General features: G+C 42.2%; 1 protein-coding gene across 1 annotated transcript in view; it reads left to right on the top strand.

Annotated features, from left to right (window-relative positions):
• Positions 1-20,792, top strand: part of RNF11 (ring finger protein 11) — a 34,932-nt gene that overhangs the window by 1,691 nt on the left and 12,449 nt on the right. The window lies entirely within an intron of this gene.

The following is a 20,792-nucleotide window of genomic DNA, read 5'->3' as shown; positions in this document are numbered from 1 at the left end:
ATAATTCCATGATCTCTGTTCCCATATATAGAAATGTATATCATAGAATCATATGGCCCAAAACAAGCCATTTACAGTAAATGGTTGTACAGGACTAAAAATGAAGAGGAAAATAATAATCTAGTGGTATAACTGCATATTTTAACAGTATTTTCCAATCCATGACAGTGGGATATGTTCCAGAGAAATCTATAGGATTACCAATTGAGACTTGAATTCTGGAGGGTGACCGGAGAGCTCTCTGTTTTCTAGGATGGGAGTCATTCAGTAGTTGTGGACCTTGACATGTAATTAACAAAATTGCAGGAAGCATTTAGTCGGACAGACTTGTGATCTACAAATGCTTTGACAAGTTCAAGAATTACAGCCCTGATAGGAAGCCCCATAAGGGTTGAAGAGAAGCCTCACACATAGCAGCCCTGGCTGGGGCAGTGAAGCTGCACTGGTATTGCTTGGCAATGTGTGCCTGTTGGTTTTGTTTGGGTGCAAAAGCTTAGCATTAGAATAAATTTCATGATGTGGGGTTTTTTTCTCCCCCCTTGAATTCTGAACTAAGTCTGCTGAACTCCAGTAAATAGAAAGTGCTTGGTGGCAGATTAAGTACTTTTAATGGTTGTGGTGTTCTAAATTAAGCCTGAATTGTCCATGCAGTTTAGGAATGCATCCTATTTTTGTCGAATTGACATATAAAGTTTGACTGTTCTATTTACTGCATTTACATCTGTGATTCTAGGCAGCCATGTGGATTTGGTTTATTTCCCCTTCCCCCCCCCCCCTTTGAAAACAACCTGTTACCTCTGATAAGAGACGCAAATTAAGTATATGTCTTATGCCTTCTCGGGTGGATTTCGGTTAAGTATTCTTCATTTTTTGTTTAATTACTGCTTTTTTTTCTTGATGAAGATCTTGTTCATAAGTGTGGATGGTTGACTGAGAACATAGTAGACAGTAAAATAAATGAACCTACAGGTGTCTATTATCGAGTGAGTGTATTCATAGCAAAACTTCTCATGCTTGAATAGAGCTGTGTAGCATCTGATGTGCCCACAGGCACTTGGCTGTCTCGAACATCTCCATGTCTGTCCTGAAAACCTTTTGTTGATCCTAGCAATTCCTAATGTTTCACTCTAAGGTAGCCTTTGTGTCTGTCTCAGTCAAAATTCAAAGCTATTTTTTGCACAGATTTTTAAGCACAACCGTTTGTGATTGGGGGCAAAAAAAGGGCCTTACCTACAATATTATGCAGCATTTCATGCACTTTGAGGCTGAGGGGATGTATAATTTCAAATCTGAGGAGTGTACAAGATGCACAAGCCAAACTCCAAACAATTACTTACGTTCTATTATTGCTGTTGTGCTAGCAACAGGTCACTCTCTTGTTTTAACTTTCAAGTGGCAGCTTGGATTCAGTGTTACGAAAGGGAATTTAGGAGTTGTCCTCGTTTCTGATAATTTCTTCTTTTACAGTGTCTTAACCGGAACTAAAGTGGTTATGTAGACATTAGGAAGGTAGGAAAAGAAAAGGATAAAATGTGTTTGAAAGTTTGTGGCATTTAGCAGTGTGTGTGGGGGAAACTGGGAGCTGAACAATTTGAAACTGAACTACTGAAATTTCAGCTGTAAAGTGGACGTATTTTAGAAGAGAATAAAATCTCATATATTTGCTTTGCTTGGGTTTGCAGCAATGATGTGGCAACTTCCCGAATAGATCTTGCAAGGTACGAGGACTAGGAGAAGGAGGCTTGTTGGGTGACGATACACTGTTGTAGAAAATTACTTCTGTGTTATTTTGACATTTAAAATGCTTGTTTATCTTCTGTGATAGGGTTGTGCCATGGGTATCCATATGGGAATTTTATTAAGCTGTAATTTTTATTTAGCTATTGATTTCTAACCGCAAAATGCGCCCCCAATAATCATTTCAGTATTGCATGTCAAATTTCCTTTATCAGTGAGTGCTATTGAACTGCCTGTGTGAAATTCCTGCTTCCAAAAGGGAGATTGAAAATTGGGTTGTCAATGTGGGCACGTGGAGTAGCAGGGAATATAACTTCCCTTCAGAAGCTCTGCATATACCTGTCTCTGATCTCAGTTTCTGTGGCAGTACATGTTGCAAGCTACAGCAGAAAGGCTTCAGAGGAAGCATCTTTTTAAACAGGTGTCTGAGTTAATGAGAAGGTGGTCCATTAAAGCAGCAGACATTTTCCAGTGCATGGAGCTTAATGGCTAACATGGGAAATAATTAAAACACACCAAAGAAAAAGAAAGTGTGTTTATGTGGTGGGGAGAAAGGAAGCGATTTCAAAAGCAGACCAGCATTTTCATAGGCAGATGCTTATTTTGGATGCCTCCATTTTAGAACCCAGAAATTACAACTGTTTTTTTAAGTGCTAAGCACATGCAACTCCATTTTTAACCAGTGAATCTGTGATGAAGAAAGAGTTAGCCTTGGTTTTGTTTTTTCTCAAGCCCTCAAAATTGAGTTTGCTTTCAAGTTTGTTTTCTTTTTCTGTGTATGACTTCTTTGCCATCTGTTGGCAATATGCCTTCTGCTGTTTTTTCATAAAAGTTCACTGTTTTTTTCCAGTTTATCTTACTTCTAGTAGTACTTCTTAGACTTTATTTTGCAGAACAGATGTGCCCCTTTTCTTAGTCCTTGTTTCCTATTTCTGTTCTTAAATAGTTCTGTAATAGTTGCAGGAAATAGTTTGCCAGTTTATGAGACTTTGGATTTCAGTTAAGTACAGAACACTTTACATCTTTTCACCCTAAGTTTCTACAAGGTGCTGTTGTGGACAGACTACACTGCAGTCTTCTGAAAAAGATGTATACCACTTGCTAAATTAATAAGCTAAAAGTGTGAGACATTAAGTGCATGTTCTTGGTATTGGTACTGAACTCATAAAAGCATGTTTAATATGTTGATGTGCAGATAGGCTAAGAAAATACTTTACCTCTTTACCTGAAGAGATCCAAAGTGTGCTCCAGTGCTCAGTAGCACCCTGTGCTGTCTTACACATGCAGATAAAATGTTTCCGTGGATCTAGTGGATTTTTTTTGTGAGGGGATTAATTTAAACCCTTTTGATCTGGATATTCCTTTGATGAGACTGTAGGCACAAAATGAGAAGAGATACCACAGACATGAGCTTAACCCAGTGTCATGCTCCCGTAATGTTCCAGAAGCTGTTGGGGACCGCAGGTTTTGAAAGCACGTTTTAGGATGTCTCATGGCCTCTCCTAAACTGAGGTTGCTGCAATAGCCTCCAAGGGCTTCCTCTGTTAACTGAGTGTAACCTGTACTCATTGTATCCTCATCCCCATCTGTCTGTCTTGTCGTGCTTTGTTCCAGCCATTCCCAATTCAGGGAGGTGGCATGGCAGCCTGTGATGGCGGTGCGCTGGTCCCTACTGAGTCACACTCTGGGGTTCTCTCAGCCTGAGCACGGTCCTGGGCCTGTCCAAGACACTGAAGAATCCCCAGTTTGAACAGTCAGAAAATTTTCTTGAAATAGTCTGCTGCGTTTCTGTGTGCAGTGTGCCCCTGGGGATGCATGTGTTGGATGTATTTCGCTCAACAGAGGAAAAAACCCTTTTATTATGCTCATCATGAATCAAATAATCTATTACATCAGTGTTCTGATGCTGTCTTTTCAAAGGCATGGTAATTAGTATCATTAAAAATTGCAAACCAAATTAATTCTGATATAGGAGTTGCACCCATTTATAGAAACATCCATACAAAATTCTCTTGTGCCGCAGATGAAATGATTTATGATCTGTTATTGCACGTATTGTACAAGAAGGAAGACTACGGTAGTATAACATGTTATAATTTAACGTTGAGTGGCTGTGCAAAGCTAGAACCAGAACTGTTGCTATATGTTGGAACAGCATAAGAAGAGGAAAGCTGCAGTGGGAAAACATTACATACAGAGAGCTATCCATGAACAAAAGCAAACCAACGAGTAAGTTTACTTTAATTTAAGAGAAACGAGTCTATCTAAAAATTGCCTAGGCAGCTCTTGCTCTTTTCTCTTCTTGTTCTCCACATCTTGGTGATGATGTGCATAAATTACAGTTACATTTGTGGATGTAAACTGAAGTACTGCTCCAGTCCACAATTCATCAGTCTGGTGGAAACTTCAAAGAGCTTCAGACAAGTGTGTGTCTCTGTTGGTGTGTTGCTGGCTGGTGCCTTCTGGCAGCAGTGCCCTAGGTGGAGATCAGCTTCAGTGAGAAGAGAGAGTGATGGAGGAGCTGATGTTGAGTTTTCTGCATGGATAAGAAATGGTAGAGTGAGACAGTGACGTTTTTTGTTTACGTATTTTCAAGAATAAGATTGCTTAAGCTAACTTATGTAACTCCTTCTCAGAAATGAACAAGTGCTTGAGCGGAATTCTGGAATAATATCTCTCACTGTGGAAAGATAAAGCACTAAATGATAATGTAATTCCTGATAAACAGGTATGATACAATTTAGATGGCTGCATTCAGAAAGTCTGTAAGTCCCCCATGTCTTATGGTGCAGTTCTGATAAATTACTTGTATATGCAAAGCAATAATTTATTAACATCTGTATAGGGATATACAGTTCCTTTATTCAGACAGTAATGAAATATACATAATACAATGAACTTCATTGTGACAGCATTCAAGATTATTTGGCTTGTAAACAATATGCCATGACACTTCTTACTCCTTCCATGTCTGAAGAACTTTGCAAGTTGTCTGGAGAACTGTATTTCTGGTAGTCAGTGCTATGTGAAAAGCTTCCTGAGGGTGCTAAGTCTGACTTCCTTTCTTGATAACAGTTAGAGAAAACTGTGCACCTGTATTTCCTGCCTTAATGCATGCTGGTTTCAGCATAACCTGCCAGGCTGGCTGATTGGTGCCTGGGGAGGGCAAGGGGAGAAGAGAGGAAGGAAGGCAAACCTGAAAATAAAAGGTATCAGATGATACCAGAGTTAGACAACTTTAGTCTTGAAAATACTCATTCATAAACAGGTTTTAATGAATATTATAATTCTTTGCCTGCTTAAAATAGATTTTTGACTGCGGTTGGTCAAAGCGGGAAATGGGAAGTGTATGCTGATGTTTGAGTTCTCTGTTATAATCTTTCTATTATGAAAATTAGAGCAGTTTCTAGACTGTCTGTTGTTGAGTTGGCAGTTGGTAAAGCTCTGTTCCTAACCATTCTGGCCTGGAGACTTTTATTCCAAGAGGAATAAAGAAGAGAATGTTTATAATAGCATTTGTGCTTCGGTACTGCTTGCTGTTTCACATGGATTTTGGCAAGAAATGTTGCCAGTTGAATCAAGATGCTACTCAAAGTCCGTCCCTGTTTTCCTGTGTCCCTGTTCATCACATCAGCAAAGAAAAGAAGCTTGGTTTAATGAGCACTTCTGCGGACTCTGGTAATGGTTGTAGTCAAACTGGTCCCCGAATGTAAGGTCAAGAACCTAAAAATAACACCACTTGCAAGTGACAGACTTGTCTTCCAGTCTTTGTGCTTGTCCTTGTTATTGCCTCCCCATGGGCACACAGAGAGAAACGTATTTATATTTTGAAGAGGTAATGGTCTGTGGAATAGACTAAAGCAGATCAGCCATGACATTTCTATGAGTTAATGAAACAGTTCCTAAGAGACCAAAGAATTACAAAATGAGCAGGTTTTTAGGGATGTCATGGCTGAGTTAGAATAAAACCTCTTCAGGGGAAAAAGCTGAAGAGTTACCGTTCTCTGACTTCAAAAGGCAAAGCAAGCTTCACTCCTGATTTAGTCTATGAGAGATATTTGCCCTGACATTGTAAAGGTTTCTAAAGTGAAGATGTGTCCTGCTTCCTGAAGGTAGGATATACTTTTGTAGAAGATGCTATCTTTCTTGTTGTCCTGCCAGCCTCTTGAGGGGGCAGCTGCAGTAGTGACCTTTCCCAGCAGAGCTAGAGTCATGTGTAGCTTCTTGCTGGGTAAAACTGCACTGTGGACTTCAACCAAAAAAACCTCCCACTCCCAAAACTAAACTAAACAAAATCCATGAAAAAAATCACTCTAGCCACCCTAGCTTAAGCTATTGTCAGTCATAGTTCACTCTTCAGTTTGCAACTTTTTGCAGATCACTGGTCTGTGCTTCAGTTTCTTCACTGTAATATGAGGAGTAAAAGAGTAATAAAGTTTATCTTTAGTGCAGGCATGCTTGATAATTTAATTCATGTTTGTAAAGTGTTCCATGGTAATTTGATTGTGATAAAATAATATTCCTCCATTACAAAATGAACCTCTGTGGGAGTTTGCAACAAACCTGCTGATGTAAAGAGGGAGCTTTATCAGGAGATCTGTTTAAGGCAGTAGATAAGTCTCCTAAAATCTGTTTTGGAATCTTACAGTTCAGCACTTATTTGGCAGCCGATGTTCCAGATGCTCAGTTAGTAGGAATGAAGAGGCTGTGGAGATGGTAATAAGAAATCTTGCTTAATCAGGATGATGAATCTTCATTATTCTGGGAGATTGTGTGTTCTTTCAGGCAAGCCAACCCAAACAAGCAATACCTCCCTCCCTAAAAATCTAGGACCACCATGTGTTTAGGAAGCTCTTTTACTTCCCGTACATACCACTGGCTCATTTCTGGGATGTGCAGCTGTTGCTGGCCATACATCTGGACTTCAGTTTCTGAACCACGGAGAACAAAGTAGTTTCATGTTTTGAAGAGATAATGATCTGTGGAATGGACTAAAGCAAATCAACCATGACTTTCCTATGAACTAATGAAACAATTTCCAAGAGGCCAAACGGTTCTACAGAGCGGTTGTTTTATTTACCAGTCCTCCACAGGAATCTGCCAGCCGCTCTGTTTCTCATCAGTGAAGAAGAAAGTCAGAATGCCGGTGGCATAAAAGCGGCTGGGCCACGATCCACGCGCAGTGACACGGACAAACAGCAGATGCGGGCAGCAACTGGAGGAGGAGATAAAAGAACCGTCCTTCCAACCGCAGTTGCGTCAGCCAAATCACAACCAGCTGGTTTATTGCATCGGGCATTTCTGCTGATCCACCAGAATGCTTCACACACGTGTGTGCATGCATAGCATTGTATCAAAGGCTGGACTGATTTTTGTGTGTTCTCATCCTGCCTCTGTTCTTAGCTGCTGGTTTAAGGATGATGTAGACCTGAGGTGCCCGGGGGAGGACTGAAACTGTTGGAGGAATAAGAGAAACTGTGACTCAGGAAATTCAGTTCTTCCCTTAGCCCCAGCATGCAGTGATGAATGTGCAGACTATTATCCCTGCAATACTGAACCTGCTTCCCTTGATCATGTTTTTTGGACACTGGAGAGTCCTCTGTGTCCTCTCATCTGCTTTTTCCCTACTCAGAGCATTTCTAGAGACATCACTCAGAAGCAGTCCTTCTTTGTAGTTCACTGAACTCCAAGGCCAAAATGCCTTTGAAGATGAATAAGGCACAGCCTCATCCTCAAAGACATATCTCAGCTGGCTGACGATGCTGACTTTTCCAGTGCATGGGATTATAGCTAGTCCATGTGCCATTAGAGTTTGGACTGCTGAGAAAGGTCCCAGAAGCATCAAGGAAACGCCTGGTTTATGACTAATAAAATTTAATGAAGCTGTGTGAATATCCAGTTGTAAGCAAAAATCATTCAGTTAGTGCTGGTTTGGACAAAAGCAAGGAATATGCTATCCTGCAGCCATGATTAAAACGATTAAATTTACCAGATACTGCCAGTTTCTAATCTTTGTCAGGGCAAAACTGCTTAAAAAAGACAGACTAGACTATAACCCAGAAATATATCTGTAATATAGCTATATATACTTGGACAGTAGTTCTGTAGAGACTGTAAGGTTTCCCTGTAGTCCTCACCACTAACACTCTGCATAGCTCTCCTGATGATTTGTATACAAGCTCTAGCCAGAAGGAAATGGAGTAATATTTATCTGACTTAATTTATTCCCCTAAGATGCATCTTGGTAGTGGGGGATACAAATCTCTTATGAGTCAGTGTGCAAACATTGCAGAATTGGATGAGGCTGGGTGCTCTTGCCCTTTCTGTTTCAGAGCTGTGGGAGACTTATCTAAGAGATCAAAGTACATCAGATTCTATTATTTCAGTATCTATGGGACAGTATAATGCATGACTACTCTGGGATGATGCCCATGTCTGACTTTCATTCATCACTGTAATTAAACCCAGATACAGAGTTTGTTCTGTGCACTGAATGTTTATCACAGCATTTTATTAATATGGTTGTCGAAATCTGTGGTCCAAACATAGCATAATTTTGCAGTGTAGTTTGAGACCAGTATTTATTTTGCCTGAATAAAGTAATAGTATTTAAAATTCAGAAAGAGAAGTTAATTGTCTCAGGTTTTGAGCCCAGGTGCAAGCATTGCCTGAATGCAGAAGTACCAAACTGCTAAACTGGTTTGGTCTGTACGGTTGCTTAACAGAAAGCAGTTAACTACTGTATTCAGTGGAAACTATATAAAAGGCTCACATCAGCAAACTAATGCTCTAAATTCAGGTTTAGTTAAGACACTGAAATTAATATTTTAACACCAGAAGACTTTATGCTCTGTAATAGTACTTGCTTAATTGCTGTTGCCAGTTTCTGATGTTTGGGGATTTCCCTTGGTTATTTTCTGTTTAGGTATTATGATTTGTATTGCAGCTGCATCCATTTATCTTCAGTTTAGCTTATGAGATATGACCAAGTCATTGCTGTAGTGTCACAGAGTTCTGTAATATTGAATCTGTATACTTGGAGACCTTGAGGCAGTTGTGAATTGTCTAGTGGAGAGTGTCATACTTGAAAGTATATTGCCCTTCTTGGAAGGAAACAGTATTACTTCTAAAATTCAGGCAAAAATACTCAATTTAACTGTCAATTGTTTTCTAGGTTAGTGCTTTTTTCACCTCTTAGTTCCTGGGTCTCTGGGGCTCTATGGGCAATTTTTGCAGTGCTCATGAGAGCTGATAAAATCCCTGTAGTCACTTAACTGACAACACAGGTTCACACCTCTACTTGACAATTTTGGGGGTTCTGCAAATCGGAAACTAGTAAGAAGCGCTGCATAGGTAGTATTACTCTGAGGTCTGTCCCTACCTAAGAGGAGTCCTCTGCCTGCCCTGATAGAGGCACACCTTTTTAGCTAATGGCATCCATGTGATGCTGCAGTGGTTATGATGGCCGGGTACCCTGGGTTGAGTTAGATGGTGGCCTTTGACCCAAACCTGAGTGAAATACTTGATTGCTCTCCCACTCCACCCTCAACTGGAAGTGGTAACGTGGTAGTTAATCCATCAGAGTGGATTCATATGATGACTCGCCTGGAACTCTGCTGGGTTGTATATAATCCTTCCAGCCAGTCATCTGTAAGAACCAAAAATGAGGTGGAAGGAGGGATTTTACTCGATGTTTGAATTTAGGCAAACTCTATGGAATTTCAAAGAATTGGAGTTTTATTTGTTTTGCTGTGTGGCTGAACTACCAAGAGTAAGTTTACCAAAGAGTGCTCATTCTTTTTGTGAATACACTGGGTTTCTTGATTTACAATAGTTGGAGTCAAGGCATTTGGAGGTAGTGTTTAATGACTAACTAGTTTTATTTTTAAAAATGCTATTCACACAAAATGTCATGCTTCAAGTAATCTTTGTTTTCCTCTGCAAACCATATTCTTGTTCAATGAGTAACCTGTTTTTTCATACTTCCCAGAAGAAGCAAGATGACCTAGATCTAGAGCTTCCTGGAGAGAAGTTCACTTCCCCCTATATATAGCTTCTCCTGAAGTGTCTTCATGTAGCTGCCACCTACTCTCAGCTGATAAACTGAGGAGAAAAGAACTATAGTTTTAGGCTGAAGTAGGAAAGGAGGGCGTGTTAATCCTTTGTCTTTTTTTTTTTTATCTATTAAATCCATCTTGCAGGTATGCCACCAGCTGGATTCCAGCATGGTGAAGGCCAGACTTCCAAGCTCCCAGTTGCAACATGCAGAACTTCATGTCTCTGTGTCTCCTGGATGTGCTGTGGCTGAGTAATGACCAATTACTTCTTGGTTAAAGAGTGAATTGGATCATGCCTTTGTGCTGGCAGGAGTTTCTGCAGCGGACTCTGGACGTGATATCCTGGGGTCAGTGTGTTCTTTGCTCTGGCTGGATCGCGCAGATGGAGATTCCTTCAAGCAGTGCTGCTGGCACAGTGGTATTTTTATTGGAAAGCAAAAACTGGGAAAATGGTAGTAACAACTACGTAGCAGATGCTACCAAACAGGCTGGTGGTGTTGAGGGATCAGACAAGTGTTTCCATCTCAGGGTAACAAGTCAAATGGTGAAGAGTACTGTAGGTTGCGGGAAATTTGTCTGTCCCTTTGTTAGTGTAAGGCAATTTTTGTAAATACAGGGGAGTTTATCTGAGTCAGTGCATCGGCAGCTTAAGCTGTTCGTGTTTCAGCAGCCTTTCTGGGGAGAGAAGAGTACTTTCTGTGTCCCTAAAGAAAGTGCTGCTGCGCGGGAGTGACTCCACTCCCGAGGTCATTACCGTACTGGGGATGGGTGCCAGTGGAACCCACTGGTGCCCCTGTGTTGGGGTGTGCACATCTCTGGCACATGGCAAAACTATCATCTGTGTTTGCTTAACTTGATTTGGGGCAGGATGCTGCTCCAGCGCTTAAAAATAATGGCTTTGACAGACGCTGCTCGGGAGTGAATGCAGCCAAGGCCAAAGGAGAGGCTCAGGGGCTATCTCTGCAGCAGACCACAAGCTGAAACCAGGCAAAAATGTGGCGTGCCTTGTGATCAGTGGTGTGTGTTTCCATGTTTCTGGCTCAAGGAGGTCTGATCTAACCATCTGCTGCTGCCAAAAAGGATTGCTTTGCTTTTCCCTCCTGCTTTCCACTTGCAGCCGTGTGCTCTGCAGTTGTGACATGGTGGCTTTGGTGCTTATCTCATCCCTCAGTGAGTCAGCTTATACTCTTCAAGTGTTTGAAATGGGTGCTCTTGCTGTTACTTTCCTCCTGTCAGATTAGTGAACCAAAATGACTTCCTGGTGGTGAAAAACTTATCTGCGCTCTGCCATCTATATATTGCGTTTTATTTTGTGACATCTCAGGGAAGGTCTGAAAGTGTCAGGTGTAAGATGTGTGCTATCACCACCAAATACTAAAGCATTTTTGACTTCTCCATATTGCAGTTGAGGATCTACTTGGACTTAGTCCATGCATGCTCTGTTTTGCAGTTGAATATCTGATACTGCTTTGGGTAGTGAATGCATTGGGAATGGTCTGTTCATGAGATGCAGTGTTAAAGTGCTATTTTGAACCTCAGTGGGATGGCGATTTCAGTTGGAGGGATTTTGTTGCTTCAGAGCAAATCTCTGATGTAGACAAAGCCTTAATTCTGTTTGTGATCTCTCTTTTTAAAAAATAAAACAAAACCCCAACAAAACAGAACAAAAGAATATAGATGTCTGCCACAACCACCTTTAAAGATGCTTGGGTGCTTTTCCTCTCTATTCTCTTCTTTTTTAAAGAGGCTTCATTGGTGTTATCTAACAGTTCATGAGTATATTTGGTTAAGTACAGGACTGGATGAAGACTTTCACAGCCTGTTCAAGTTGCACAGCAGACTGTGGCATCTCTTGGGACACAACTGACTACAGTAATGTCATTCATCTGCATTGTGGGGTGCTGCTCTGCCTCTTTCCTCACACAAGCCTTCCAGTTATGACTCTATGGATAGTTTCCAAAGTCTGAACATAACTTGGCAAGCTTTGTCACTGCTGTTAGGAGTTTGATTACCTTTGTGCATATGTATGTGAGGACTGACAGTGTATGTGGCTTTTAATAAAACAACTTCTCCGTTGTCTTTAATGTCTAGAATTAAGAAATTATACAATATGCAAATGCAAGAGCAGAAACTAAGCTGGACACCTCGATTTGACTGTCCTGTTTTATATGTTGTGACTCCTTATTCTAATCTGGCATCCCTCAGGAGAGGCCATTAGTTTCCTATTGAAGCCAGTCTTCTTTAAAGCAAATTGAGGGACAAAACCCTGTTTCAAGAAATGAATTTGGGAAGCAAGTTTTACCACTTCTTCACGTGCCTGCTTATGCAGCATTACCAGCACCTGTAATTTCTGTGGTAATGCCATACATTTACATAACTTTTACCCACTTGCTCAGTACCTTTCTATTTAGTTTTCTGGATTCAGAACTAGTAATGGTGAACATGAGCAGTAAAAACAATCTTTACATCTTTTTTTGCATCTCATAAACCAGGTTGTGCCAGGCTTAATTTTTGGCTTGGAGACCTACAAAAAGCCCCCAAAAGCCACAGGAGGTGGGGCTGCTGGATAGGGAGGGACACCCTTCCTTGTCAGTCACCGGTGAGCAAGTGGCCCAGCACATTGTTGGGGCTGTGTGGCACTGCAAAGCTGTAGAAATTGTTTTCTGAATGAGCTTGCTTGCAGTTGCTAATGTTTCCTTGGTTTATTTTACAAGATAGGCTGGCCAGGTTTCAGTTTGAATACAGTAATGTGCTTCAGCTGGACAGAACATAGCTATTTAAATTAGACCAATAGCTATTGCCCTTCCTCCTTTAAAAAGACTTTAAGTAACACGTCCAGCTGAAGTAAGACACATTTTTAAGGCCTCGATGCATAATGGTTACCGTGTTCCAGCAATAAGGTGCCTGTATATCAACATGGAGTGCAATAATCCCACATACGCTTGCTCACTGATGACCTTGCATTTTGCTTGCCACAGGCCAAATCCTCTAGCAGTGGTTCAGCTGCCTGGTGCTACTCAAGCAACACAAATGGGTTTATAAAGCTGGAGACTTCAGAATGTGCCAAAACTTCCAGCTAGCATACCGTCAGTAGGATAAGCTTTTTAAAGGTCCTTTATTTTCATCTCCGCCTTCACTGCTGCTTCTACCTGTAGATTTTGCTGCAGGAAACACAGTTTGGCCAAGAACCTTTGTGCTTCTGCCATAGGTTTCTTCCACCAGTGCGCTATTGAAAGCCCAGCAGAGATCAAACCAGAATTGCTAATGGAAAATCATTTTATCCAGAAAGAATGATTTTATCTGAAAAGAGGTTCTTTTGCTTTTAAAGTTTCCTTATGTTAGTGTTTTAAATTTTATGTTAGTGTTTTAAATTGTAAATGTGGATGTAACAGTGTCTGCAGACATTTATAATGGCGTCAGCAAAACGAGGCTCAGATTTACTGAGTGTTATGGTCCATATGTGAATTAGCTTCGTGTTAAATACGACAAGCATTATTGCTAGTTGGTACGCTGCCTCGTAGATGATATTAATTTGGGTAACAGCCCTGTTCGGCACAGTGTTGGAAATTGCATATTAACAAGCGTGTGAATTGGACTGTTTCCTGGTGTCTGTGAACAAAGAGATGTGTGGATAGCTACGCATGTGCTCAGTGAAGTTATTTTCTGCACAAAATGTATGATTTAGCAAAGTGCTGGTCAAGTTTTTCCCTTACAACTCCTCCAGGGAACCTCTTTTGATGAACTGAGAACTAAGGCTCAAGAAGCTATTTCACAGCTCTAGATATTTATGGCAAACGTGCCCCTGTTATACCAGCCAGATCTTTAGTTGCTTCTCTGATGTTTACTTCCCTGATATATTTAGCCATCAGTCCTGTATCCCTTTCAGCCTTTGTTTTCTTTTCTAGGCTAATGCTTCTATTTTTATTTTGTTTGTTAGTGGATGTGATATTCAAACAACTTGGTTTTCCTGAAAAACAAAATCTGTCTCGCCCATAGTCAGTGAAACTAAAACAAAACAACAAAAAATAGAAAGAATATTAAAGGAGGGCATATTTTATGTGATTGAGGGATCACTGACTGTTTGTTGAACATCTTGCAGTGAATTTTGTCATGGTGACTGATAATGGGAGTCAAAGGCAATACTTTAAATCTGCAGAACATGCAGTTCAGAAGTCCAAGGGGCAAGTACCTTTTCATGCTCTGCTAGCCATTACCTTCTCTCGTTGGGGTGAACTATTCCATAACATGCTGAAGACCTTACCAGGAATGCAGCATTTCCTAAAGTGATAAAAATAAATCAGGATCATGCCTGTAAGTTATTTCAAGGCTGATTTCTGTACAGCGCTGCTTTAACCTGACCTGCCAGTCTGAAATTGCTCCGTAGGATACTTGCTGTATGGCTTTCAGCAGATTTCATTTGACGAACATGGGACTCATTTTTACTGAAGACCATGGAGAAAGGTATGCCCAGCCCTTTTCTGCCCCCAAGGACACATCTAGAACTGCCCATCTCAGAAAACGATGGTTTATTTCTGCTTCTACTATCTGATTCAAACCAACAAATTAAAGAACTAAAGAAATGTTTGCAGTAATTTCTGTTTGTGTCTTTACTGCAGTGGAAACCCCTCTGTAGGAAAGGAGGTATCCCAAATAAAGACAGGAATTCAGACTCTCTTGTCTTGTTACCATGGCTATTTGATTCAGAGATTACTCAGCAAATCTTTTAGTGTCCCCAGGGAAGCACCTTCCCCACCTTCACTTAACTACACCAGTCTGTAAGGAGGCAAAGTGAGTTTTACTTCTGCAGGTCCTTGGACTTTGAGGAGTGTCACTAAATGCCATCTACTTCCCAGGCTACTCTGCTGCACCCATACCTCTCAGAAATGCATTTGAGAGCTGTCCTTTTGGGGACTGCACAGTGAGGTGAAAAGTCTAGAAAGATAACTAAAATACTTCTCTAGTAATTGCACGATGATATTTCTAAGTGGGGGTTGAAATGCAAGCAAGAAGCTGCTTCTTCTCTTCCCTTTGAGCCTATCTAGTTATTGCAGTTACGTCTGTAGTTAAACCCTAATGACTCCTAAGGTGTGTTCTAGACTAAATGTCATAAATTAAACCTAAGAAACTCCCAGCTGTTTACCTGTGGCTGTGTGTATTGTTAATTATTTTTGGACACGATGACACACTGAATACTTCCAGATCTGCTGCCTCAAAGCTCAGTGTTATTCTTTTACGGTGTTTTACTGCGACTGTAGTTTGTGTGTGTGTATAAACTGGCAAAACTTATTTTAGCGATAGTGTGGGTTGTAGCAAGATATGGTTATTCCACCCTAAACATTAATGCAGAATGTGATAAGTAGAAAAGTACGTCTTTATGTCCTTGTAATGCCTGAAAGAGGATCAGTAGAATAATATTAATGACATCAGGCTTTCAGTTCTGACTGAGGGGTATCAAAAGTAGCACCTCACCTATGGTACACTTACACGTCAATGCAGTGTCTGAGCTGTTGCCTTGTACCCATGTGTCTCAATCAGAGTATTTGAAAGTCACAGGTAATGCTTTTGGGAAGTTGGCACTTCTAAATTTGTGCTGATAACCTTTGTATTTCCATGTGTTCTTCTCAACCCCAGCCCTAAAACTGCATCCTCTCTGCCACTGTTAGGTGTTGAGCGTTTCTGGGGTACTTAACAAAACATGAAAGATGTCTCGTTGCTTATGGATGAGCTAAGGCTGGAGATCTCTGGGCTTCGCAGCTGCTCTCCTACAAGTGTGTTGGGGAGAAATGGGGCTTTGTTTTCCAACCGGTCAGTCCATATTCAGAAAAATGACCTCTCTGTTTTCATGTCCCTGCTCTCAAACAGTTTTCTGTTCTTCTGAGATTTTGTAGCAGCCTGAGCCTTAATTCAGGCAAGTACTTAATTGGTGCTCAAGTGCTGCAGCCCTGGTAGTGTTTGGAATCCTTACTGTGTTACTGGGATTAGTAGTGGGGATATTTGTAGATCTTACTATATGATGTGTGCAGTCAGGAGGATGAACCCATTGTAGAGACCTCAAGTTTTCCTTCAGAAAGCCAGTTTCAGTGCAAAGCTCTTGCCACTTTCCATTAGAGTAGATATAATCAGGGGGATGGTCTGATGAAGTAGAGGTTTTTCTTTATCTCATCGGGTCTGAACAAGGTGAGACGGGAGATGCAATAGCTACAGAGGAAGGGCTAGGCTCTGTGCTCTTCTTCGCCCTCCTTGACTTTGCAGAGCCCTGGATCTGCTTCACTCCCCCCTTCAAACCACCTACTCTGAAAGCACCTGTGCTGAACAGAACATGAGTATTTTTGGTGTAAAACCAGCACAGGCAAGATCCAAAGATAAGTGTTTAAAAAAAACCCAACAAAAGACTGAAATGGTGTTCAGACAAGTGCTTGCTTATATTTAGTGATGGATGTGGTACCTTATTCATCTGTGGGAGCTGAATGTTTGTGGCTTGTCTTGGTTGCACCAGCAACTGGCTGTGTGTTTCAAACATAGCGGTAAAATGAGCATGTGTTTTCTTGTAGCAGATTAAAGAAAGAGCCAGATGCTCACTGAACTGTCCCCATTTATTGGAAACTTTAAAATAAGTGGGGGAAAATACATTCTGGAAATATTCTGCTGGTATAACCAACTCCTGAGAGATCTAGTTAGGATTTTTCTACCTGTTCTTGGCACAGGCTTTTTTTCTGTTAGAAGAGGTTTGACAGTTGCATGAGATCACACTTGGATTTGTGCCCTGCGAGCTAAAAACGCAGAGTCACTGCTTGTGAGGACAAGACTTTGCTGGAAAAAATAGAAACATTGCCCTTGTGTTCACTGCTAATACTGCATCGAAAAGGGGAGCTTCGTCAAGTTTTTGTGTGCCTTCATGTTCATGCAGTTGTTCCTTTTTAGGTAGAGCACTGCTTTAAAAAAACCCAACAAAACCCAAACCAACAGATTTAGTAATAATTGTTTAATGCCCGAGACATTCCTCAAAGATTAATAAATGACAGGCTGAGATGAGCCAACAGCCTGAATCGGAGCCTCTGGCTGTTTACATCTGCTGCTCATTAGCTCAGAGTTGAAATTATGAATGTTATTATCAAGTGATGCTAAACAAATGGCCAGATTGCATTTTTTGGTGTGCGTTCATCGTGCCAAAGGAGGAGATTGCAGCAAGTATGTGCCTGGGAGAGGTGACTGTGTCTCCATGATGCAGCACCCTGGGCTGTGCTGAAAACCTCTTGTGTGCAGCCCAGCAGTTCAGGGTGCTGATTCAAACCCCATATCCAGCTTCAAGTGGTGGAAAAAATAGCAGAAATCCCTCCATTGATTGTCCAGGATCTGGTGTAAGGGAGGAGCCATAGGCTGGGTGCATGGCTGGGATGTCCTGGCCAAGCTGGCATTCCACTGTGGGTGACACTCAGGAGAGCTGCACACAGGGAGTCATACTGCATTTAATGTGCCCTAGTATACGTGAGGCTTCATCTACCTATGGCTTTCTGGCAGGCTAATGCAGAATCATAGAATGGTTTGGGTTGGAAAGGACCTTAAGATCATCCAGTTCCAACTTGCCCATCGTGGGCAGGGATGCTTCACACTAGACCATGTCACTGAAGGCTCTGTCCAGCCTGACCTTGAACACTGCCAGAGATGGAGCATTTACCACTTCTTGGGCAACCTGTTCCAGTGCCTCTCCCCCCTCATAGTAATGTTCTTAAAAAAGCTGTGGCTATACTGTTGCACAATGCAACATTGATTATATCCTTTAACTGGCCTCAGGAAGCCTCCTGGCTGCCACTGAGGAACAGCCCAGTCTCCTGCTGCACTGCCAGGGCTGAGGTGTCAGTCACATACCTGCGTCTTGGGGGCACCCACTCTGTGTTAGAAATTCCCTGCTAGGAAAATAATAAAAAGGCCTGTGTATCTGAGTGCACCATCAAACTGCCAAGGTGTGGCAGCTTCCTGCTTGAGCAAGCACTAGTAATTGAGCATGGCTTCATTAAAAAGGCAATTAAAATCTTCCAAATTGAGTACAAAGTTATGATCAAGTGAAGTATAGCACACATTCCTGAGATTTGAAACAAACCCTGCTAACATGGTCTCAAAGCAGGTGTCCCACACCAGCAGTCTCTCTGCTTCAGGGTTCCTTGCTCATCACCAGTCCTGCCTACTTTTGAAGCCTTTGTGCAGTAGGACATGGACTGTTACCACTTTTCTCCTCCAAGTCATTTATCCTCAGTAGAGCAGTCTGTTTCCTCTGCTTTCTCTATGATTTGGCAGAGGTTTGCGCTGTGCGAGTCCCACTCTGCTGAGTCCCTGTTTGCTGCAAAGCCTGCTGGAAAATTCTTCGTTAGGTTTGTGCTTGGCTTACCTTGCTGGGGGCAGTCTCTTGCTCTCCCACCCTGGCTGTGGTGCTTTGAATCATCAGCTATTCTTTACCTGCTCCCTCATCACTGGAAAGGCCCCTGTCAAGGTCTGGAGAAGCCCTCTCCTGTGTTGCCTCTTCTGTGTCTTTTTGGTTGGGCAGCAGACTGTATCTCTATAAAAAGAACTACTATGTCCTCTTTTGAACTTCTTTTTTTGGTCCTTGCTTACTGGATGGCTACAGACAAGTATTTTCTGTCATCACGTAGGGTAGTACATGAGGGGTAGATGATCTAAGATAGCTGCTGTTGATCTGCCTGCTGTTGATTTTCATTATGTGTTGCCTCTTGTCTGAAGCTAAATTGACACCTCCCGAATGACTGTCCATGGGTGATGTTCTCCTTCCAGCTGCAGCTGTTGTGTCTATTTAAGTCCTGTTTTAGGAAATTGATATGTGAGGACTTGAATTTGTTACGATGGGTTTGAATGTGTGGTGAAACTTACTTTAGGCAGGACTGTTAAATGGCGCTCTGGATAGCTTTCTTTGCCCAAGGAGGATGCTTGCCATGTCGTTGCACAATAAGGTCGAGGGAACACCATACAGTGAGCCTTGAGATGAGATAATTTGTCACTTGATTTCACTGATCCTCTGATAGCCTACTCACACTGTACTTCTAAAATACATTCCTAGTTGTACATAGAATTAGAACCATAGAATAGTTAGGGTTGGAAAGGACCTGAAGATCATCTAGTTCCAACCCCCTGATAATCATAGAATATAATCATCGAACGGTTTGTGTTGGAAGAGACCTACAAAACTCATATAATCCAACACCTCTGCAGCCATCAGGGACACCTTCAACTAGATCAGGTTGCCCAGAACTACATCCAGCCTGGCCCTGAATGTCTCCAGGGATGGTGCATCCACCACCTCTCTGGGCAGCCTGTGCCAGGATTTTCTTCCTCACATTCAGCCTGAATATCCCCTCTTTTAGTTTAAAACTGTCACCGCTTGCCCTGCTAAAAAGTCTCTCCCCATCTTTCTTTCAAGCCCATTTTAAGTACTGAAAGGCTGCAATAAGGTCTCCCCTGAGGCTTGTCTCCTCCATGCTGAGCAACCCCAGCTCTCTCAGCCTTCCCTCATAGGAGACGTGCTCCATCCCTGTGATCATTTTTTGTGGCCCTCCTCTGGACCTGCTGTATGCTACTATGTTGTTGTTATTAGCTCAAACTAGCACATTTAAATATACATGTACACATCTTCTATTTACATATGGAAGTACAGCCTGTATTTATACTTCATGAGTCCTTCCCTCATAGGTTGCTCGTGTCTTTGGCTTAGGTGCATTTCCACGTTTACTCCCTGCTTTGGCCCTTTGTCCCCAGCCTGTCCTGGCTAATTAGGGCCAATTCCTGTATTTTTGCTACCTTGTTCCTGAAGTACTTGGAAGGTGCTGTTTTGTTCTTAGAATTGCTGTCAAGCTGACCTAATTCTTGCCAGAAGATACATTTTAGCACTTCTGCTGTTTCAAGTATTTGGAGTCAACTGGCTTAAGTCCTGACAGGGGCACTCCTCCCATTTTCCTCTTGGCTGCCTGTTCCTAATTTACCCAGTAGCTGCAGCAATCGCAGAGTTGATGGTAATGGCCTATTGCTTATCATGAGGTGAAGAGTCAGTTGGAGCAATGTCCTTGGTCCCAGTGGAAGGGAAGTGGCAGCAGGACCCATGATCCAGGGGCAGTGCTGCTTTACACCAGCTGGAGTCAGCTGCACCCTAATCCCTAAATTCCCTGCAGTGGCACCAAGAGGTAAGCAGGAGCTGTGTGTGCACTAAGCTTGGCTATGTTGAGTCTGTGGGCTCAGTAAGCAATTCAGGGCATAATGTGTGCTGTTAGGGTGTTAAATCACCCACCTGAAGTCACCTCTGTGCCTGTACTCTTGGTTGGGTGCCCACCCATTCAGTAACCAGTGGCAAGCCCTTTGTGTAAGGGACTCGCATGGACTTGTCTGAGTGATGCAGTGCTTTGGGTGCTATAGGATGGTAGACTTGGGCCAAGCTCATGTCTCAGGAGGCAGAAGCATGTGTGAGCTTAAGGGCTTTTTTTTTCTGCTGTACCCTGTGGTGAGTCAAAGCCTCCAAGTGAGTGGTTTGGGTGGCTGTGGATGGGGGACGGTGTCTGGGACAAATCTCACAGGGAGGAGCTGGGCAGGCTGTGAGCAGCCCTGTTTGCTGCACTGCATATGGGACCGGGCTGCATGCAGGCTTCATGTGTTTACCCAGGATGATCAATACTAGCATTTTTAGCTGCTGTCCCTTTGGTTTACACTATAAACCAGCTGCACTGATTGATGTTTGCTCTTTCCAGAAAGTAAATATGTGTCTGAAGGGAGTGTGAACGATTCCCCTATTTCTGTGTTGGCTGTTTGTGTTCTGTCACCTTCTTTGTGGTAGCTCCAGAGTGCTTCCCCCTCTCTTGAGCTTGAGTGAAAAACCTGTTAACTGGGTTTGTTTGGGGTGTTCTTTTTTCACTTCCTGCTAGCCAGCAGCTCCACAGCAGTAAGTGAATGGGACAGAGTAGGTTCACTCCACACCTTTCAGCAGAGACTGTCTGAGAGATCTGT

The sequence above is a fragment of the Lathamus discolor genome, chromosome 3 (genome assembly GCF_037157495.1).
Source record: "Lathamus discolor isolate bLatDis1 chromosome 3, bLatDis1.hap1, whole genome shotgun sequence".
NCBI classification, from domain to species: Eukaryota; Metazoa; Chordata; class Aves; order Psittaciformes; family Psittacidae; genus Lathamus; species Lathamus discolor.
This window is presented reverse-complemented; position numbering and strand designations above follow the sequence as displayed.